We start from the raw sequence: 25120 nt of genomic DNA on the forward strand, positions 1-25120 counted from the left end.
AGATAAAATAATGAACCAGACTGTGAAGAAGAAAAAAAAAACAGGAAAAACTATTTCCAGTAAAGACAAGAAATAATCGTGCCAAAAGAATCAGTATTTCTTACTATAGTAATTGCCCCTAAACGATTAAATAAAGTGATGACAGAGAAGAGAGACATATGACTGGTTACCTTAACAAGAGCTATTGCCCTGAAATGGTGGTGGCCAATTATTCCTTCTAGAAGTTCACAGTTAATACAGGAAAGAGAAGCCAAGGTAATTCTATAGTACAACAAATTGTAATGGTCATATGAAGTAAAGAGAAATACATTCCAACTGAAAAGATCTTTGTAGGCTTCCGATAAATAACAGATTTTTCAATTTTATTGAATATCCTTTCCTGTATTTGTGTGTATACATATACATACATATCTATATATATAATGAAATGGGTTAAAAACAATACTTCTAATTACAGATTTCTCAGATATGCTTTGTATTTTGCTGTTCTACTGATGGCCTCCCTAAAAATATCCCCTGAAACAATACCTGTGTAATTCAGAACAAAGTATATACAGCATCTACTTGCTGTATAAAGCATAAAGCATAAAGCTTGCTACTTTTAGAAAATATCTTTGTAATATTTCAGGGGATTACTGAAATTAATGAAAAGTTTGGGATCCAGTTAAGTCCTCCTAATTAGACTCAGGACATAGTCCATTAAACAGTAATTTTTAATATGATAAAAATTGTTATGTTTCCGTTTTAAATTTCTATAGATATCCTCTTAATGAACTGTAAGATTTTGCAGAGCAAGAGCATGACTTTCCAAATGGAGTACACAGTGCCTGTCACAGGATAACCACCTGGGCAGTAGCTACTTAGAGAAAAAATAAATCAATGGATGAGTGTCCAGCTGAGACAGTGGCATTTTAGATGGAGATTGAAAAAAAATGGTACAAGTGTAAATGGAAGATATAGAGGTAAAGAGAAGGAGAGTTTTCCACTTAGAAGGAAGAGTTTACTAGTAGAAGACTGCAGAACATGTTACAGAAAATGGTGGCAGCTGGAAGTAAAAGTACATGAGAAAAAGAAAGTGTGGTTGTAGTTAAGCTAAGACAAACTGTAAAAGCCAAATGAACATTTGTAGGCAGTGGAATGGCGCACACCAATTTAGCTTGTAGGCAGACTTAGGCAGTAGTGGTGAAACCCCATAGTCAGGGCTATAGTCAAAGGTGAGTACAGTGATTGGATTTAACACTGGGACACTGATGAATACAGCATTTGTGGGGGTGGGGAGAGTAGTATGTTTTAGATAATTTAAGTTTGAAGTTCAACTGGGGCATTCATGTAATGGCCATTAGCAATTCCAAAATATGAATATGGACCTTGGAAAAGATATTATGAAACCAATTTAATTAAAATGGCCATATATTATTTCCTCTAGTACTGCTGAGTATTCTAGAAATTGGTGCACATTAAAAACTTAAATATTAATGTATTCATTGGAAAATCACTTAAACTGCTAGATGTCAGTCACTATCACAGACACTGAAGATATAAGTATGAGTATGATTAGGAACCTTCTAAGAAAGAACTTGAAAACAACCTTCAAGCTTAAAGACCCACACATGCACATGTATATATGCACACATACACACACACTACAATAATATACCTATTGCAAATCTTACATGTAGGGGTTAGAATTTAATAGGGTATTTCTATTTGTAGGCCTAATTAAAATTACAAAAATGGAACATATAAAGGAATAATAAGTGGAGAAAAACTATTAAAAGAGAAAGAAAATGTAGGAATTTAACAAGTGAGATATCTACTGACTAGAGTTGAAATTTGTGCCCCAGGATTGGATTTCTTTACTAATTTTTTTTTTCTTATCTCTGGGAGACTAGAGCCAGCCTACATTGTCACTATCTACTTCACACAATTTCTAATGGCTTCAGTATGCTTCCAGGGTAAATTGTGCCTGAGAGAGCTTCCCAGACCTGAACTTTTTAAATTGGCTTTTGCACCTGGAACAGATCAACAAATTGCCGCCATCATTGGCTAAGGGCTGCTCATCAATCATATCAAATGATTGGAAGCACATCTGAATCTCATTGGCAATGTCATGTGCATAACATGGTCCTTTAAGAAGTCCAAGAACACTTAATTTTTAAAATAAATTAATCTTTTAAATTTTCATTTCTAATAGAGCTAAAATCATTATAATTAATGTAACCACACTGGTTGAGTTGAACTATAAAGAAAAGAACCTTGGCTTATATCTAATGTTTTGAGACTAGCATTGCATATTTGTTTTCTGAATTGGTGATAGGGCAATTCAATTAACCTTTTGCACATGATATGTGTTGGTATAAGCGATTTATTTTTGCCATCTATTTTACTTTACAGGATCAAATTCAATGATCATATTACCATCAAATGGAATGTATTTGAATATGTTAGATCGCTGCTTAATTTACTTATTTTTTAATATTTGAAATATTTTTCATGTTATCTTAAGTGTATATACTCTTTGGTACGTACATCATTTAATGAAAGCATAATTTCAGCGTATGTATTAAAATACATATTTTAAATATCACAAGACAAATTTCCTCTAAAATCTAATAAATTGCTACTCTAGAGATTCTCTTGAAACTGATTTGCACATTTTAATTTTTTTATGAAGACACTCTCTAGTTGAATAATAAAAGGTAGTATTGATGTGATGAGCATGTATGCATGTGGGGTGGGGAGGAGTCATAGGAGAAAGAAGCCCACGGAAATCTAAAAGGATCTTGATTATATGAAAAGTTAAGCCATTTTTGTTTTCTTTTAATATGTTTGTTTTACCATAATTAACCTTATTACATTAAGTTTTAGATAAATGTTAGTTTTTGTATTGGTGGATATGGTATTAAAATTCCCATGTGTTGGTCCAGAGAAAACAAAATAACAAAAGGCCATTTTTGGCACAGTGCTTATGAAACATATGATATTTATTGTGTCACTCTCTCCCATTTTAGGAAAAGCCTGACCTCCCTAGCATCTTACCATTCCAACTTTTGACTGCCCTGTTCTAGCACAGGTTGCATCCCCTGCTCCCCACCCCACCCCCCAATTACTGAAAGTTTTCAGGAATTACAAGTGCAGCTTTCTCATAGACACCCAGAGTTCAGCCTCAAACTTTAATCAGTTATATGCTTTTGATTTTAACAGTGAGTATCTCAAGTGTTGCAGTAGATATTTGAGGAAATGCAGATATCTCAGTAACCCTCAAATCATTCCGGTCATTTCCTCTATGGCTGTATTTAGCGCTTCTAATTTCACTAGCCATCCCTCTAAGTATGTTTACCTGATGTAGTAACTATCTTAAGAGTTCTTTCTACATGTACAACATGATAATTTTAAGCAGGAAAAGCTTCAAATAATAAGTAACTAAATCTCTAAATTAATTATGTAAAGATTCACCAGGTGGTATTAGAAAACATTATATCTGGTAAATTATGTAGAAAAACACTATTAAAATATCTTCAGTCTTTTGAATGTGTAGATATTTAAAGTCTCATTTGATCACCCAATTAAGGCAAGAGTAGTCTAAATGCATTCCAACAAATGTTTCATTTATTCTTTTTTTCCTGACCTGATGTCATTTTCCTTTTACTTGTCTCCTCATTAGTTTATCTTCTTTTTCTGGCTGATGTGGATCGATTTAGCAGTCTGCCAGAATGCATAAGGAAGATTTCATAGAAATATTGATAATGATTCCACTGTTAAATGCTCTCATTTTTTTAATCCTGAACTGTCAGACATCTTTTTAGTATTTTATCTCTAGCCTATTTTTATTCAATGAACATTGCTATATGAGTAAATATTTATTACCCTATGCTAAAGTAGAAATACGCCCTTTTATAGAAGAAATGGAATGTTCTGAATTTTACACATTCAAACAGACTGCTGCTGATTTTGTCTTAAATTACCTACATGCAGCCAGGGTAAATTTATTTTCAAATATTTCTCCTTGCTCTAAAATCCACATGCCCACAGATTAGGAGCCCAAAATAAGTTGGTGCACTTTTTCACTCTCCAGTGATAAACAGCATTTTAGCTCTCTTTAACTACCCACTGTAGATATGTTTGCGATTTGTGTCTCTTTGAAATGATTTCTTGAAGGAATTAAATAGCAATTCGGATAATTTTATATGAAATATATTTTTAATTCTAAATTTACAAAATATAAATAACTTAGAAATTCATGCAGAAAAAAATTGATTATCTTTAGTGTTCTGAAATCTTAATCATTGAAAGTCTTAAATGACTATGAGAAATAAAACACTTAGAACACTAACTGTAACTATTTTTAGAATTTCCTGGGTCTGTTGTCTGATGTCTGTCATTGATTTTGCAAAAATTTCGGTTGTTATTTCTTCAAATATTTATATTCCTTTCTCTCTTCTCTTTCTGGTATTATCACTACAAATATATTATACATTTTGGAATTCCTCCCCTGTTCTTGGGTATTCTGTTTCATCTTGTACATTCTTTTTTCTCTTCACATTTCAGTTTTAGACGTCTCTATTGATAAATCTTCTAGCTCACTGATTCCTTCCTTGGTCATATCCAGACTACTGATAGGCTCATCAAAAGTATTTTTCATTTCTGTTTCAGCATTTAGACTTCCGGCATTTCCTTTTGATTCCTTCATATAGTTTTCATCTTTCTGCTTACATTATCCATGTTGTCCACTTTTGCATTAGACTCTTAGCATATGAATTGTAACTATTTTAAAAGCTCTGATAATTCCAAGTTTTCTGCCATGTCTGATTCTGGATCTGATGTTTGCTTTGTCCTTTTTAAGTTTTTATTTATTTATTTATTTGAGAGAGAAAGATAGCGAGAGGGAGTATGAGCAAAGGTAGGGAGCGGGGAGAGGGAGAAGCAGGCTCCCTGAGACTGATGCGGGACTCAATCCCAGGACCCTAGGATCATGACTTAAGCCAAAGGCAGACGTTTAACCAACTGAACCACTCAGGTGTCCCTTGCTTTGTCTTTGTAGATTCTGTTCTTTGTCTTTTAGCATTCTTTATAATTCAGCTTCCCTTGAAAGCCAGAAATGATGTATCCCATAAAAGGAACTGAGGAACTGAGGTATATTGATCTTTAGTATAAGGTTTTAGGTTTATATGGCCAGAAGTTAAACTTTTGTTGTTGTTTTTACCATTTTTTGTACCTATAGTGTTAGAAGCTAAACATTTCTCTATTGCACTTTCTTATGTCACCCCTGTTATCATTGGTTTTTTTCTAGATTCATTAAATAGGGTCTGAGCCTTGTAATTTTTTAGCTATAATCCCTTGTTATCATACAGTACTCCATTGATGTGGTGATAAGGTGTGTGTGTGTGAGAGAGGGCATTCTATAGTCCTATGATTACTTTTCAAGCTAGTCTACACTGAGCCTTCCAGTCATTTGTCAATTATAAAGTCTTCTTGCCAATATTGGGGCATCTGGGTGGCTTAGTCGGTTAAGCATCCAACTCTTGATTTTGGCTCAGGTCATGATCTCAGGGTCACGAGCTCGAGCCCCACATCAGGCTCCATGCTAGGATTGAAGCCTTCTTGGGATTCTCTGTCTCCCTTTACTTCTGCCCCTCCTCACTGCTCTGTTCTCTCTTTCTCTAAAACAAAACAAAACAAATTAAATTAAAAATTAAATTAAATTAAATTAAATTAAATTAATTAAATTTAATTAAATTAAAAGTCTTCTTGCCAATATTATTTCCAGCTGTGGGCTTCTGCTCCTGGGATTCTACTCCTGGTAAGTTGTGGACAGATATTTTTCTTTCTCTCTTCTGTTTTGAGGGCAGATGTTTGCCCTGTGACCTCAATTCTCTGATGGATCTAAGAAGAGTTGTTGACTTTTAGTTTGTTCAATTGTTGTTGTTGCTGTTGTAAGGATGAAAGCGATGATTTCCATGCTCATTATATGTCGCATAAGAAAACACTAGGTTTTATTCTTTTAGTATTCTAAATTTTAAAACAAATTATAAAATCCATAGAATGATTTACTAAAGTAGAACTTTTATTCATTTATATTATCTGTTTCAATATTTTAGAACTTAAAAGGTTGGAGCATTAAATCTATTAAGACATTATAAAATGCATTTTTCTTTATTTTAAGCAAATAATTACTTAATTATCATCGTCATCTAAAGAAGCCAGAATTCACAAGAGTGTTTCATGCTTCTTATCAAAGGAATTTAATATTAATCTAGATTCAGATTTTGACATTAATATTTAACTTTAACATTAATATAAATTTTGGAATGATTTAACCAGGTGGCTGGAGGATTTTAGTTTGCTTTAGAGAACAAAAGAATCTCTTATTGGCTCTAGAAACTTATTTTATAATAAAATTAAAATGTTTAGGTCCTAGACTTCAGGAGATTTTAAGAGCTTAAAATAAATAGGCAAATATGTTTTAAATGCTGTCATGACACAGCTGATCTATTTCTTACACCCTACAACTTGCATTTTTGCAAATGGTCCACAGGTCTGGTGCCAGTGGCAGTAAATGATTTAACCATTAGATCGTAAATGACTTTGGAAATTAGTTGGAGGTTAATTCTCTGCCTCATTGGCCCCCCAAAATGGACAAACAGTAATTGATTTTGATGGCATTCACAAAGTACCTTCCCCTATTGAATAATGGAATAGCGCTCATACAGACATCCCCAGGATACAGGAACAATTAAGTAGGTATCAATGAGATGTCATTAAGAGTTCATGCTTGTGCACTTAATCAATTTTTGCTTACCTTTAGCAGTTGTGTTGCTTTAGGGAAACTACAAATTCTAAAATGTAAAAACAGTTTATATGTTATACCAAATATTCTACACTTAAATAAAATATTCTGAATAGATGCTAGTAACTCTCTAAAATATATGAAAATAGGTGTCATAATTACTCTATTGAAGTATGAACTTAATATGTCTCATCATTGGGGCACCTGGGTGGCTCAGTCAGTTAAGTGTCTGCCTTTGGTTCAGGTCATAATGCCAGGGTCCTGGGATCCAGCCCTGTGTGGGGCTCCCTGCTCAGTGGAGAGCCTGCTTTTCCCTCTCTTCCCCACTCGTGCTCTCTCTCTTGCTATCTCTTCCTCTCTCAAATAAAAAAAAAAAATCTTTAAAAAATATGTCTCATCAGTACTGATGTATGTGTATCATACTGATTTTAATGGAAGGGATAAAGTCAATATTGAATGGACCAAGGCACTTTGGTATAATCATCTCCTTGCCCCCAGAGATACTCACTTTTAAATCCCCCAAACTTTTGAGTATGTTACTTTCCTGGCAAAAGGGTCTTTGTAGGTGTCATTAAGAATCCTGAAATAGAAAGATTATCTTGGATTATCAAAATGAGCCTAATATAGTCACTGGACTATACTGTGAGTGAGTGAATGAGGGGAACAGGAGGGTCAGAATCTGAGAGAGAGAGTTGAAGATGCTAAGCTTTTGACTTTGATGATGGAGGAAAGGACCATGAGCCAAGGCATATGGAGGCCTCCAGAAGCTGGAAAAAGGAAGAGAACAGATTCTCTCTAGAGTCTGCAGAAAGAATGCACCTCTATCAACAAAACTTGATTTAAGCTCAGTGAAACCTGCTTCATGCTTCTGACCTCTAAGGCCGTGAAATAATAAATTTATGTTGTCTTAAGCTACTGAATTTGTGGTAATTTGTCATGACAGTAATGGGAAATATTTAGGTACATTGAGTTGAAAAATTCTAGGGTACTCTTGATGACTGAGGGCAACATAATATTAACTTAACTTATTACTATGTGCTGAGCAGTATATCAAATAAATTGTATACATAAATTTACAATCACATTATCTATATATAAATATGGTCATCATCCCCATTTTGTAGATACCAAAACAGAGACTTTGAGAGTTTATATAATTTGCCTAGACAGATTTAGTTTGGCTAGAACTAGAATGTTAACAAAGGGAATCAGATATGGAAGACAGTAATCTGAGCCACTGAAATATACTGTCTTCCTCTATAAAATGTTTTAATAGAAGGGAGGGCACTGAGCTAATATATTCATTCTGATGGCTCCCCCAAAGGTACTTGTCAGAATTAAGTCTAACTTCTTTCTTTGGGACTCCAAAATCAGTACAGAACAATAATTTAAAGTAATCAACTAAAGAGTCTTCTATTTCCATGATACTAGAATAGGGATTATGAAGCCTACACATTAAAAAAAAAAAAAAAAAGTACTATTCCTGTCTGCAGGATTTTTACACTCTATTTGAAAATAGTACAATTTGGAATATTCACATGAACTTTCATATCTTTAATCAGAATCTATTCTAAAATACTAGCCCTTAGCCACGTATTTCTATATTTCAATTAAATAATTGGACAGAAGGGATGATATCATGTTTTGCCAAACAATGAGGAAAAATATTGAATCTAAAGTCCACCATCAGCCCTCAAGTCTCCCCTACTTAGGAGTCTTACTGTCATGTGTCCTCATTTATTTCAATTCCATTTAAATGTCCATCTTCTGAATCTTTCATCTGATGAAAGTTTGTGTTTGTGAAGTGGGGTGACTATTGAAGCCAAATGTGTCTATGAATATTTCAAGCTGTGGAGTGCTTCAGAGCATCAGTTTACTCACTGGTAAAAATGGAGGTAAAAATGCTTACTTTTGTGATTAGTATGTGATTTAAATGAAGTAATAGTCATAATGCATCTAGGACAGTGCCAGAAAATAAATAGAATTACTATTCTGTATTTCATATTTTTAGAAGTAGCCATTGACATAAGCTCCAATTTCATCTCAGTGTACAGGGTTTGTGAGGTATAATTTAGGTCATATTTCTGCAAGTATCACCAACCAAGTTGGGCTGATTAAATCCTATGTCCTTCTGCCATTTTGAAAGTATTTGTGAGGGAACAGAGGGAGGGTCTTCCTTCCTTTGTGCTCCTAATTCCTTGAACTATATTTGACCTAGGAGTTGAGGGTCTTTAGAGCCTGGGGAGACCTGTCGGTGGTCTAGCTGGCATAGTGGCTGGACTGTAACCTGTTCCTCAATTCTATAGCTCTAGTAGGAGACTATCATTGTTCCCTCAGAGCTGTCTCAGAGCTTGGTGTTTAAACAACAGTATTTTCTCAAAATAGTCCTTTACTAATAATTTTCTCCTTTATAATTGGGGATACTGCCTCCATGATCTCAGTTTATTTTCTTTTAGGTGGTTGGAGTTCTTTCAGAGATGCTGCAAAGTATTGAGCAGGACATTCTTCCTCCCTTGACTATCTCTTAATATGAGTAGTTGGTTTTTAAAGATGAAATATTACAGGAAAGCATTCTCAAACAATGGATTCTGGTTTAATAAAATTAATAATACTATATACCCTTTTACATTTCATCCTTGAGAATTTTGGAAGGGCGTGTTTCTTTTATAAGTCTTTTTGCTTTATAATTTTAGCCAAAATGCTAACTGCCATATTTTATTTTAACTTTGCTACCTTGTGGTATTTTTTCTTACAATTCACAGACTAAACCTAATGATAACTTAATAAATATTTTAATGGATAAATGGATGAATCACAACATAGTTAGAACATCTAGAACAAACTTAAAAATGTTTCCAGAATCTGATCCATTTCGTACTTCATCTGAAGAACAACATAAAATTCTATGTTCTATTCAGGGTCTTTTCTGGTTCCATGCGTAAGACTGTTGAATCACAGACCTGTACCTCTGAAACAAATAATACATTATATGTTAAAAAAAAAAAAGATAGTAGGAAGGGGAAAATGAAGGGGGGGATATTAGAGGGGGAGACAAACCATGAGAGACTATGGACTCTGAGAAACAAACTGAGGGTTCTAGAGTGGAGGGGGCTGGGGGGATGGGTTAGCCTGGTGATGGGTATTAAAGAGGGCACGTACTGAATGGAGCACTGGGTGTTATATGCAAACAATGAATCATGGAACACTGCATCAAAAACTAATGATGTAATGTATGGTGATTAACATAACATAATAATTAAAAAAAAGCAGTAAGCATAGTTATTACTCTAGGACTACTTTAGCTGTACTCAGGTTTTCAACAATGTCTCTTTACTCTGGATAATTGAGACTCCAACCAACACCTCCTAGGACTTTATAAATTGGTTATACTCAAGCTAATTTCTTCTCGATAGTTGTTCTTCTTTTTTTTTAAAAAAAGATTTTATTTATTTATTTGACAGAGAGATAGCAAGAGCAGGAACACAAGCAGGGGGAGTGGGAGAGGGAGAATCGGGCTTCCTGCCGAGCAGGGAGCCCGATGTGGGACTCGATCCCAGGACCCTGGGATCATGACCTGAGCCGAAGGCAGACGCTTAACGACTGAGCCACCCAGGCACCCTCGATAGTTGTTCTTTGCCTGTCATTGTTTAACCTCGTTCTAATTGTATACAATGTCCTGTATAGCCAAAGACTCAAAGGTACCCCTAAAGATATATATATCTTTATCTATATATATCTTTATAAATCTTAAAGATATATATATAATCTATATAAATCTTAAAGATATATATATATATATATATATTTGCTTATTGATTAAGTAGCTCCCCTGTTTCTGCCTCTGATACTCTTCACTGAAACACCAGCTGCCTTCACTCACGACCCTCCAACCTCCCATCCTAAAAAAAAAAAAAAAAAAAGTGTTGTTACACCTACACCCTTCTTTGCTTTGTGGTCTAGAGATTGTTGTCGGGTAGATCACCTGGACTGTCATGGGGCTCGCTTCATTATTTTTTTAACTCTTAGGAATAATAGTCTTGTTTTACCTGTTTTCCAATTTCTAAAAAGAGTTTTTTCCATATATTTTGTCCAATTGTCTAGTACCAATTACTTCATCATGGCCAGAAAACACAAATGACAACTGATCTTGTTTTTAAAAATCAGAATTGCTATATATAAGTAAATTGATTAAATATCCCAGCTTTTTTATTAATTTTTAAAGTAATCACTGTAAATTTTGCAGCTGAATGTTTAGATCCAACTGAAATTTCTTTCTTTCTTCAGTGGAGTGAACCTTAGCTTGTGTATTTATTATTCTAAATAAAAAATAATTCTAGAGCATTAAATATTTAAAAACTGTGGCAGAAAAGGAAAACTAAAAACCTTACAATTCAAATCCTCACATGAAGTTCTCACTTAACTGAGTGTCACCTTATACAGTCTCTTACCTGAATAGACAATGATCTTATCTGACAGATTTATCTACATTGTCCCTTTCGTTAATAATAAGTATTTTTAAATTATATGATAAGTATATATGGTTTTCAAGTTATTATGAATTCATAAGCTCATCAATAATACAGGAAAATGAAAGTTGTGAAACAACTTTAATATTGCCATCAACTCTCCAGTAGCAATTCACATTGGGTGAAAAGCACCCTACTTTTATTATGCCCCAAACACTATCTGCAGAAAGGCTTTAGAAATGTATTTCCAAGTTACCAAATTTAATGTGCTAAAAAATACTTTTAAAAATCACTTCCTTTAATATAGACATATATATCATAAAATAGGCACACAGTGTAATATTTTTAATAGAATATTTTATGCTGAAGAACACATTTAAATTTAGTATCACATGATTTTTCTCATGTGGCCATAAAAAAGAGAGAAACATGAAATGATGTAAATGATAAAACTAAGTGACTTGAAAATTCTACTTTATTTACATATTTTTCAAATTTGGTTTTATTGAAAACCCAATAGAGCATGAAAAACATGGGACTATTCAGTGAAGGGAAGATAATGTTAATGAGAGAAATTGGATTTCCTATTTATATATTGCCTTTATATTCAGTATGTCTTCAACAGTGTATGAAATATTGAATTATGCACTGGTAGCATAGTGCAATAACTTTATGTAGGGAAATATTAATTAACCATTATTAAATCAATAGGTTATTCACCAATTTTTCCATTACTTGAGCCAAATAAAGAAAACTAATTACTAAGTGTAGATTGAGGCTTTGATAATAGAAAAGTACATGTTTAAAAAGTTAGTTTTTGTAGTCTTTTCAGTCATCATAATGCTTCATAATACATTGCTATTAAGAATGTGTTTTAATAATAATAATGCATTGCTATTATTAATAATATTTTTTCTAATTTGACACCTCTAAACTTTGTGAAGAATCTTCATATTAAAATGTGCACTTTATTATTGAAGTAAGAGGTATCCAGAAATATTAAATGACTTGCCTAAGCTAATATATGTAACTTAGTAGCATAAGCAGGAAATTAAGCCTCTCTTCTAATTCTGTGGTGTCTAATAAAATGATCACTATCCAGATATATCTATTTAAATTTAAATTAATATAAATTGAATAAAATTATAAGTTCTGTTCCTCAGTTTTATTAGCTGTATTTAAAGTGCTCAAGAACCGTATGTGTAGGGAGTGCTATCAGAAAATAAAATAGGAGGAAGTAAGACAGTCTTGTGATACATTCATATAAGCAGGCATACCAATGGGTCTGTGTGTGCAGAAGGACTATTATAAGATAAAGTTGGAGTGTTAATCAGAAGCCAAATTATGAATGACTTTGCATTACAAACTGAAGATGGGGGGGAGGTTGGCCTGAAGGCTATTTTTGAATAATACAATTAGGAGAGTTAGAAGATTTATTGTATGTCTTTGAATGATTACTCTGGCATGAGTATGGATAATGCATTATTGGCAGGCAACACTGTAGGAGATGATCCAGTCAGTAGGTTGCTGATGTAATCTGGACAAGAGAAGCCTTAGCTAAAGTAGAAACAGTGGAAATGGATAAAAGGAGAGAGTTTCCAAAACTACACATAAAATATATCACTTATTAGATACAACAGGTACATTTCCTTAATCTTTGTCATGAAAATGTATATGCATTTTGTTTTAACAAGGTCTCAAAATATATGTTGATACACCACATTACATTGCATGTGTACTTGCAAAATATGTCATTGGCAGGATTTGTACAAGTTCAACATGTTTCTATTGAGTAGCATATTCAACTTTCTATTTTCCAAAACCAATTCTTGATTATACTGGAAAAGCAATGATATGTATTATGTAAGGTTTGAGACAAAAATATTATATGACATTGGTACAAACTGAAAATATGGTGAAAAAAAAGATATCTGGAGCACTACATATCACACTTAATAACCAAGTTTCTGGAATATCAAAACTGAATAGCCACATAAATTTAACCAAAAAGATTTTGGAAATTGAACTCACTAGAATTACAAGCTTCCCTAATTTAGAACTGAAATTGAATGATTGCATTAAGGATTTCACAACGATTTATAGAGACTTTCCTATGTGTATTCTTCACCCAGAGACTAGAAGTAAGGGACGCAGATGTATTATCGACTGTGATTCCATGTTTCTGGAATATCAAAATAGAAAATCACCAATCAATTTTAATAAATGGATTTCAGAATTTAACTCAGAAATTAATATAAACGCTTTCTAAATTTAAAAGTGGATTTGGGCCATTGCATTATTCATTTATTCCTTATATGAATATTTATGGAGCCCCTGCTATGTGTACTATGCAACCAAGAACTAGTATTAAGAATGAAGATATATTCCCTACCTTCATTGAGTTTGCAGGCTGAGATGTGCTTCTGAAAAACCCACCTGGCTGGCAAGGAGGTCTCTGAAGAATGCTTCAGACTATACTAGGAGATTCAAATATATTATCTTATCTTACAACTTTGCATAAGGTTGATATGATTTATGTATGCAGAAACTGAAGTTTAAAAAAAGGCAATTCCTTTCAGTGTCATGGGTTTTAAGTGACAGTGCTTATATTCATATCTAAGAGTAATTTTAATATTTCCCTATACCATATATATATTTTTAAAAAATCACAATTTCCTTTCTGTTAAGTCAGACATACTTTCACTTAAGTTATTGATTCACCTTCAACTACTCTAAATGAAAAGGAATTATGAAATTCATGGAAGGGAATGCAGAAGCAAGAGCATTATTGCACAGGAATTCTGATAAGGGTTTGGAAATCTTATCTCTGAAAATTTGCTAGCAATACTCCCTTTCTACCAGAAAAATTAATTTTCTGACAAAAAGGGAAAACTGACATCTGATTAGCCAGATGGCCCTGTGGTGGTAGCATTTTCAGGTCCAGGGCATATCTGTTACTCCCCACAAAGTTAACTCAAGTAGATAAAAAAAATATGGGTTATTAATTTACTGAATATGATGGACCTTCTACTAAACACTCACATTTTTTTTATTTATCTAAAATTAGACATGAAAATGCCAGCCCATCTTTTTATAGTCAGACTTTAAAATAAGTACATGATCAAAGTTAAATGAAAACAGAATAATCTTTGCCCTACATTCTTAATTTACAAGGCAACATCTCCTGAGCAGGAACAGTTGGCTTAAAGGAATCTCCTGAGTAGCACAAAACACCAACAGACTAAAATTACTTTCCAGTACATCACCTTCAAGCTGGTGCCTTGTTCTGTCTCCTTACCTTATGCTTGCTCCTCATCCCCATATTGTGCCTGTTGCCTTCAATTGTATCAGTAGTAAGGACATTTTTCACTCTTCCATTTTCTCCCCAAAATGATTCCTTAAAGATCAGTTTTTATTGAAGGGGGTCTATGTTTTTCTTTATTTTTATATTCTTAACAATTAAGAATTATATACTAAGTAGCCCAAATGTTAATGACATAATCTTCTTTCCTAGAGAAACATACTCTCTTAATTTCTAGGTTTCAAAATCTTGGCACATGTTAAGGTGTATATTAAATGGCACACCCTTCATCAATCATTCCTTGATTCTGTCCTTTAAACATCCATATATATCTTTGTTTCACTCTTTCAAGTGTCAGTTATATATTATTGTGTCCCAATGAGCACTTATTTAAGGGCAAATACCTTATTTTGTATTTATACACACTGATTCCAAACATGCCAGGACAGTATTCTAGTAATAGCATATCCTCAATAATTGTACTGAGCAGAGAAACTTAAAATAACTCACTAGCCATTTCTATTAAATTTCACTTCTATTAAAATGAATTTTAAACTTATGGATACTCCAGAATACATTAACAACATATTTTCCATAATAACATAATTCATAGACAATTTATTCCGTATTTGATGTTGCCTCAGAAACGAACATCATAAGAGGGATGACTTTACTTAAAACAATAAAGTTATAAATCATTTTTGAAATTATAGTTAGATTGATAATGAATAAAAATAATGATAGTTTCTTCATTGTTCCACTTTAAAATATAACCATGTAAGCCATTAAATGTATTTCTGCATGAATAGAACTTACCACATGTTCTAAATCTCTATCAATTATTCATTGGATTTGCTTATTTTAATATCTTGGGTGAACTTAAATATGTCAACTATTTTGAGAGATTCATAGTATTTGAATCCAAATTCTTAATATAATTCGGTGTTTGCTTATGCATTTATTCTGTGTAGTAAATAGCAGGGGGATGATCAAGTCTTCTAAATGCTCTCACATTTTCTCCATTCTGAGGAGCATTTTTTTTTTTTTAAGATTTTATTCATTTATTTGACAGAGAGAGAGAGAGAGCACAAGCAGAGGGAGAGGGAGAAGCAGACTCCCTGCTGAGTAGGGAGCTGGATGCGGGGCTTGCTCATCCCAGGACGCTGGGATCATGACCTGAGCCGAAGGCAGACACTTAACTGACTGAACCACCCAGGCGCTCCCTGAGGAGCACTTATAAGTGTGAAGAAAGTAATCTATTCTGCCACTTGCCTATCCCATATAGCTGATGATAGTGAATGGTATTGCAAAAATTGTGTTAATTGAGCAAGTTTAAAATTCATACATTTATAAAATTCCAATTTCTATATATCGTGACATTTTGTATTTAGAAAAAATAATCTCAATGTTAACGAGAATTAAATGCCAACTTAGTATTCATTAGAAATGGAAACATCCAAATGAAAATAGGGGAACAGTCAGGTGATTGCCTTATCTAAAGGTTGCCAACCATTCAAATGTTTCCAAACTGGCTAATAAGGAAGGTGGTAGAGTCTCCAAAAAGTCGTTATTTCATGACTCCCAGAGCATATGATGGTAGCAGACCACTTTTAAGTGTACCATGGGAGCTTTGAAAAATTAGTAGCAATTAGGCTAAGAGAAAAAATACTGTGCAAGGCATTCGTTCTTCAGGATGAAATTACAGGATTTTAACATGACTCCAGAGAATCAGAAAATCTAGGATTGAGATGATGAATATCACAACCACCATGTAACAACCATTTAAAACCTTAGCCAAACCAACCATCAGGGAATTAATGACTAGTGCTCACTAGATATAAAGGGGCTTATGCCAGTGAACATTCAAGTTCATCAATATCACACAAAGTTTTGTTGGGGTGGGAGGCTCAGAGAGCAAGTTAAGTAGTTTAATTGGTAAACAATGTGAAGGGTAATGTAATGTGTCATTTTTATATAAAAACAAATGCAAATTAATTATAGAAAGGAAAACAAAATTAACATGACCTTTTCTCACATGAAAATATGCTATAGAATAAATTTCAAGACCTAGGAAAAATGAATCAAATTTCACATTGTATTATCAGCCTTCTGGGATAAAATATATTCACGTGCCTCTACGTATATTTTACCACGAACGCTTGTAAGTCATTGCTGTAAAATGTTCTAATATCAAGAGATAGTGAATTTTCTCCATAAGTATTGAGATTGAATATGTGAGGTTAATGTCAAAAACTATAGAAAGTCTGAAATTTTAACTTACTCACAAGCTAGTAAGTTAGCCTGCTATAGGTTCATGACTGCTGGTAGAGATCACACGAGAACTGGGTCCGAACCAAGGAATTTTATTACTCCTGACACAGCAGGCTGCGTAGTCTTCACGCTCATGCCAATTCCCCTTGTCCCTCAACCCCTACAGGGCTGATGCAGAGTGGCCCAAGGAGATTCTGCATACGCTTAGGCAGCACCTTTTGTAATGGGGCCACAAGCAGACCTGCCTGACATTTCCCCCAGAAAAAGACATTATCTTTCTTACACTGAATAGTAAGTAACCGCGCCGCCAGCTCTGGAAGTAGGCAAAATCTCTATCTTCTAAGAATTTTTTGATATATTATTGAAAAAAAAATAGTGCAGAACAAAAATCATCAGTGCCTCTGTCTAAAGATAATGCAAAAAGATTAGAAATCCATGGAGAATTATTTCCAACAGTATACATCTCTCCTTTCTACAATATCTTGGCTTCTGGTAAAAATTGTCCCATGAGTGTGCTGTTTTATCACCTATTCTAATTAATCAGGATGCCAGATTTTGGGACAAAAACATTTCAGTTGTCTTGTACAGGATTTAATTCAGCTACTATTAGCAGGATTCCAAGGATAAAATAAGGCCAACCTGCCATACTAACCTCAAATGTGTTCCCTAAGGTCCCATACTCAACCAGATGAAAAAGAAAATCACAAACTGAACCTTATCCGTCAAGGAGGAAGTGTAGAGCAATTCTACCATGCAAAACAAACTTAACCAATGGGTAGGGGCTGACCTGAATGTTTTCCATGGCAGAGGTTGTATTTTTGTAAACACTTAAATGTCTTTTAGGAGCACTCATAATATGCAAGCCATTATGTTTTGGGGAGGAAGACAAGTTAATGTCTGGTTTTTACATAAGAGGCCCAGTTCTGAGGGTATACGTAGCAACCCTGGAAATAATATATTGGTTACAATTATTGCAAATGGACTCTTTGCTGGGAAGTAGATGTGGACAGTGCCTCCATTGTGGCCTCCTAATCAGCCTGATAGGCTTTCAGGTTCCTAGTTCATTTGATAGAGTTGAGTTTTCTGTTTCCTGTTAGAGAAATAGCCTAACCACAGGCAGCCAAATGTGAATTTTTTGTCCACACTCATATTTGTGCAGCATCCATTTGCCCTACAGAATGAGTGCATGATGCTTAAAAAATAGGAGTGGGGAAACAATCTGGAGGAGTAGAATAGTGTTTTTTGTGAGAGGTGCCAGAGTTGGAGTCATACCTTGCTCTTTCTGAGGGTTTTCTGAGTAGTGTTAAGGAAAATGGCTATCAAATCAATTCGGAACCATCCTGCTGGAATAGCAGACCCAAGAGTTGTACTTGGGCACTTGAAACAATTTGGAAGATGCTACCGCAGTGTTTTCCTCCTAATGAAGGCTCCAGGAATGACCTTGAATGACAAAAGATCATTAATGTTTTTCCCTCTCTTATATTTTCAGGCAGCTATGATATCCCCTTCCTAGGTGAATGGATTCCTCTTCTCTGTCCACTTTTGCAAAATCAGTGTGTCCCATTAAGTAAACTATAACTTCACCTTTTTCTCAATTATTTCTACTTTTGCCCACACTTCTTGTGTAAAAAGGTTAACTGCAAAAGGGTCAGGACATTTTTATAAAACTTACAGAGACACATTATGTACTTCACACTGGACCATGTGGAGCACTATAGTGGAACTTTGTGAGCAGGGTTCTTAACCATGTACTCATTATCCTTTTCACCTATGATTGTGTCAATCCAACAAAAGAATATAGGTAGTTAAGCCAGAATTAAGTTTGAAACCCCTGAGCTTGCATTGGATAAGCTACCACCCATTAGTTGTAACAACTGGGCTGGCCTGGAGTCACCATTAAGGGAAATAAAGAAGCATCATAGCCAGGAAAGTTCAGGTGGAATTCTGAATTTTTTAAAAGGGGCAATATAATACACAGTCCCTTTTCCTAATTATTACTCAAGAAATGGCTGTGAAATGATCCCTTATAGCACATTCAGTGGCCAAACTGCCTTAGATGTAGAGCAAGAGGAGGTGAGAAAGCTGGTTCAGAAATCATTTTGAATTAATTTTTGAGGAAGCCCTTCTAACACTCAAAACGAGGAGATGCTATGAATAGTAGGGAGTTTGGAATGCCCATCAATATTTTGTCTATTAGCCCATTTTTGAGTTGCTTTTGTGATACAAGACACAGCATTGCAAAACTGAAAATTGATGATAAATCTGAAAAATATGACATAGATGAGCATCAGTGTTCAAAACAATGTGCCCAGGGTTAGTTGCTGTGATTAGAATAGAAATTCTGTAACCTGAGAAAATGGACAATATTTCCAGTGAGAACCTATGAAGGATAGAATGAAAACATTTTCAGGGAATTTCAAGGTTGACAATGTGGCCACAGGTGTAGATGGCTAAAATGGTATGTGAACAGTGATCATTGAAGATGAAGATGTAAAGTAATTATAAGGTGATGGTGTCCAGTTGGAAATCCATGTGGACTTTTAATATATCCATGATAAGGAACTGAATATGGTTTAATTGCCAAGTCATCAAAGATTTTGAGAGAGTAACTTGGTTCCCTGAGTTGACAGCAATGAGAAAGCATAGTTTACTCAGACAAATTGAGTTTAAGCGGATTAAAGGAAAATAAGCAAGGTATTTGCACAAGTTGAACAGAAGAACACATGTTTAAAAGCAGCACTAAGATGAGAAATATGTGACAGGGAAAACCAGAGTATAAATTGAGTATGACATGTCAATGGAAATATAAGGTATTAGAGCTGGAAATAAATTTTGATATTATTTTCTGCAATATCTACTTTAAGTCTAGTGAACAATTAGTGTGTCCATCTATCTAGCTATATAATTTATTATTTGTTTTTGCCTGCATATATTTGATAGGCAAAATGTTACTGGCTGATAATAACATCATGGTGTTTGTTTTCTCTGATAAAAATATACAGGGCATCTTCAGAATGATGAAACATATGTTAGAACAGCTGCTTCTAAGTTTAAACAAAATATAGTGTAGCATTTTTTGCCTTTGAATACAGACAAATATGAAAAATTGTGGTGATTAAGATGGATTATGCCTATTTTCTTTGAAAAGCAAAATGTCCTAACATGAAGTTGGAGTTGAATAGTAAAAGGGACTTAAATTTTTACTCATCCAAGAACATTCACCTCCAAAAATGTAGCATGTCCAAAATTATTTTGAATACTCTTTAAAGTGTTTAATAGAACAGAAAGGTCATATATGCACATGTGTAACTTTTACCATATTTATTCTTTACCTTTTTCACTTTAAACACATGCAAATTTAAAAATAGGACCTATTATTATTTATTATTTAAATGATTACTAAGAAAATAACAAAACATAATAATTTGTTATATAATATGTAATTACATGAATTATATAATTTTATATATGTTACTTAAAATCTTGCTTGAATTAAAGCTTAAAGACTCAGGCTTTAAAGTTGGCTTCTCAAGGCTAAGGATATATTATAAACTATAAACAGGTTATGAAATTATCAAATGCCACTTGCATATATATTGCCTATTTTTGCCATGGGGGAAAAATACAGGAACACAGTGTGGATTGCCAAAGAAGTAATTTGTTGACTTAGAAACGTGATGCAACAAGGTATTATTACTTCAACTTAAGTCCATATTACTAACATTAGCAGATAAAGTCACATGATTTTTTCAGTATTCATATATACACCTTAATTTAGATTTTTAAGGAACTTGGGTAGTGGTTCCATAAATCTTGTGTAGATGTTTAAGGAAATGCAATGATTTGGGATCATCCTCATCAAAATTACTGCTTTAGAAGTAATTTTATAATAGGATCAATAATTTCTAGCTCCCAGAAAAAATATCAGTAGATCCAATAAATGCTTATGAGTGACAGTTGACTACCAATTGACAGTATTTTCTTAAAAATTAAAAGAAATACAAAAATTAAAATATAAACAACAAAAAAGTATACAAAAAGATGCAAAAGAAAAAAAATGGGAAAGAGAACAAAAGGAGAGAAAGAAGAAGAAGAAAATTTAAATGAACATTCAGTTGGCAATTTGTCATGAAGAATCTAGAAAATACTTTGTGAAGATATAAAAATTATGACACATGACAATCTTGCAAGCAGAGAAGATTGATGATTATCATCACTTACTGAAATCCATTCCTTAATCCCTCATGAACTACAGTGGTGCCTTTGTAATAAATGTAGTAAACTTTACATGTTTTGGATATTAACCCTTTGTCAAATATATGGTTTGCAAATATTTCTTTTTTCCCTAACTGTAGGCTGCTGTTTGATTCTCTTGATTGTTTCCTCTGCTGTGCAGAGATTTTCTTGTTTGTTTTGTTTTGTTTTGATTTGTTTGTTTTTTAGTTTGAGGAAGTCCCTCTTGTCTGTTTTTGTTTTTGTTGCCTGTGCTTTTGGTATCCATATATTTGATAAGGAGTTAATATCAAATATCAAACACACACACGCACAATCAAGTAACCCAATGACAAAATGGGCAAAAGGCACCGATAGACATTTCTTCAAAGACATACAAATGTCCAACAGGTATATAAAGAGGTGCCCAACATCACTAATCATCAAGGAAATGCAAATCAAAACCACAATGAGATGTCACATCCACCTCTTAGATGACTACTGTCAACAACAACAACAACAACAACAACAGAAAAGTGTCAGTGAGAATGCAGAGAAATTAGAACTCTTTTCCACTATTGGTAGGGATGTAAAATGGTGCAGCTGTTATGGAAAACAGTATAAAGCTCCCTTAAAAATGAAAAATAGGAGCTACCTTAAAATCAACATTCCCACATCTGGGTATATATTGAAAATTATTGAAATCAGAATTTTAAAATGTTAGCTGTACTTGTATGTTATTGCAGCATTCACAATAGTCAAGATATAGAAACAACTATGATGAACAGATAAAGAAAAAAATGTGGTATATAAATACAATAGAATATTATTCAGCCTTAAAAAAAGAAGGAAATTATACCATTTGAAATGGACCTGGTAGACATTATGGTAAGTGAAATAAATCACACATGGACAAATACTGCATGATTCCTCTTACATGAGGCATCTAAAATAGTCAAACTTACTAGAAGCAGACAACAGAATGGGATTTCCAGGGTCAAGGGAGAAGGGGAAATGTTGCTCAATGGTATAAAGTTTCAGCTATGCAAGATGAGTAAGTTCTCTTTTTTAAAGATTTATTTATTTATTTTAGAGAGAGAGCACCACAGGCACATACACGCACGAGAGCAGGGGTGGGGCAGAGGGAGAGAGAGAGAATCTCAAGCAGACCCCCTGCTGAGCCTGATGCAGGGCTCCATCTCACAACCCTGAGATTATGACCTGAGCCAAAATCAAGAGTCCGGCGCTTAACCGACTGAACCACCCAGGCACCCCTTTTTTCCTCTTTCATAAATCTGTTTGTGTATTTTTTTTCTTTAAAGTTGCTTATTTCAGACATTAAACTGAACTTACATCCCCATAGATTTTCTACATCTTTTACATGCATTGTTGGACCTGATTTGCAAAAATTTTGTCAGAGTTTTGTTCCATGTGCATGAGAGACATTTCCCCATATTTCTTTTTTTCTGATGACCTTCTATTCTGATTTTGGCATCAGTGTAACACTCTTTCAGCATGAGTTGGGAATTATTATCCTTCTCTATTTGCTGAAAGAGAATATGTAGCTTTGGTATATTTTTTTTTCCTTAAATAATAGATTTCATGAGGAAGCATCTGCTCTTGGTCTTTGAGTCTTTGTATAAATGTCTTAATTCTGAATTAAAAATTTTAATTGATATTGCTTTGATTTTTTTTGCATATCTTCTTGTGCCATTCAAGGAGTGTGTCCATTTCATCTGTATTAGTTTTCTAGGGCTGCTGTAACAAAGTACAACATTGGGTGGTTTAGACTGTAGAAATTTATTATTTTACAGTTCTGAGGACTACAGGTCCAAGATCAAAGTGCTGGCAGTGTTGGATCTTTCTGAGGATTCTAGGGGAGGATCTGCTCCAGGTTTCTCTCCCTGTCCTGTAGATAGCCACTACTAGTGAGGAATTTCTCTCTGTGTCTTTACATCATCTTTCCTCTGTACATGTCTCTTTCTTTTCACATGATACTCTTTTTATATTGAAAACCAGTGGTATTGTACTAAGGGCCTGCATTACTCCAATGTAACTTCCCCTTTACTAATTGCATTTACAATAACCCTATTTTCAAATCAGGTCACATTCTCAGGTGCTAGGGTTTAGGACTTCAACATATGAATTTTGGTGGAAGATAATTCAATCAAATAACATCATTTCAGCTGTTGAATTTATTGGCATAAAATTATTCATAATGTTATCTTATTATTCTTTTAATATCTGATTATTCTTAAAGTTGCTCCCTTTTTTAGTTCTGAAATTTGTCATTTGTGTCTCCTTCCTGCTCCCCCCCCATTTCTCACTAAGTTTAGCTAGATTTTGGAATGTGGGTTTTGTTTATCCATGGCCTGTTTAAAAAGAAAATCAAACTTTTGCTTCTCAAAAACCTATCTTTCTTAAGGAGAAAACTATTTTTTTAAAGAAGAATCCAAAAAAAGGAGGAATTGTTATACATAATTAAATTTCTTTATTACTCAAATATTTTTGCTGAAAGTCTTGTACTAAGCAGGTAGTCTTATAATTGCTGATAATAGTTCCCTTAAGCAATGTAGAGGATCTCCCCATCAAATCTTTTTCCCCACATTCTTTTCCCTTTTAATCTAAGAAATTAACTTTGCTCTAACACAAAACAAAACAAAATAAACAACAACAAAATAAACTCTATCACAAATATAATTTCCATTTCTAAATGTGTGTTTAAATAGAGCATTTTAAAAACAAATTCTTAATGAAGATTTTTTAAATAGTTCACTATGTAATACTGATTTTCCAAGGACTTTTTACTCAGTCTCATACTGTATGAGTGCACATCAGGTGCCCTGAAATGGTTTCATTTGGGCACAAATTAGATTGTACCATTTTCTTCCTGTTGGTATTCACACCAATTATGATTATAAAATTTCACTTAGATTAACAGTTTCTTTTAATATTCTGAGTTTAAATGCATTGAAATGAAAGCTGACAAAAACTTCATCAAGCCTTGTCAAAATAGTTTTACTTGATTTCAATCAATTTGAATGTTTTCTATTTATAAATGAATTGGAATGAATATCACACAGTGGATTAGATTCAATTTAGAGTCCTGCTACTGAATTTAAGTAAAAATAGGTAAATTGAATATCTTAAAATACTATATTTAGCTAGTCATTAATGTGTTGTCCTTAGTTTTAGACTTTTGTATATACTTCATTGTACACTTTTATAAAAATAATAAAATATTAAAATATTTAATAAAATTAATTAAATCATGTTAATATTGTATGAGCTTTTTCTCATGATTAGACTGGTCTTACAGAGTTTGCGGGGGAAAGATCACACACTGTAAAGACCACACACTGTAAAGATCACACACAGGTAAACTGGTATTTTCATCGTATTATAATGAGTATACATACTATCTACATGATTTAAGACAATTGATGTTGATCAAGACCATGTGGCTGAGATAGTTTTTGCCTAGTTTCTCCATAGTGATATTACACATATTTTTTCTCCTCTTTCCAGACTGTGTTCTGTCACCATGCATAGTCCACGGTCAAGGAGTGGGGAGTTATTCTTCTTTTGTTTTATGGTAGAGTATATACACAATTTATTGGGTGTCTTCTGTATGGGATATTTGTCTCTTCTTTCTCATTTTAATTTATTCAGTCATTTATAATACTATGGACTCAGGTTTTATTTCAAATTTTGGATTATAATTCTATAACCCCATATAGACAATCATGTCAACTTCAAATACAGACAGTTTCATTTCTTCCTTACCATTCTGTATTCCTTTTATTTTCTCATTTCACTAGTTAGGATATCCAGTATAATGTTCAACAGGGGAGTAGGAGAAGACATTTTTTTTTTGAAGGAGAAATTCTTGTCTGTCCCCAGTCTTCAAAAGAAATCAGTTTCTCACTATTAAGTTTAATGTCTGTAGGGAATTTGGTAGATATCCTTAAGTTGAGAAAGTTTCCCTCTATTCCTACTTTGCTGAGTTTTTGTCATGAGAGGTAACTGGATTTTGTTAAATGTTTTTTCTGCATCAATTAAGATGGTCACATGATTTTTCTT

Source organism: Halichoerus grypus, chromosome 12 (assembly GCF_964656455.1).
Source record: "Halichoerus grypus chromosome 12, mHalGry1.hap1.1, whole genome shotgun sequence".
Classification (NCBI taxonomy): Eukaryota; Metazoa; Chordata; class Mammalia; order Carnivora; family Phocidae; genus Halichoerus; species Halichoerus grypus.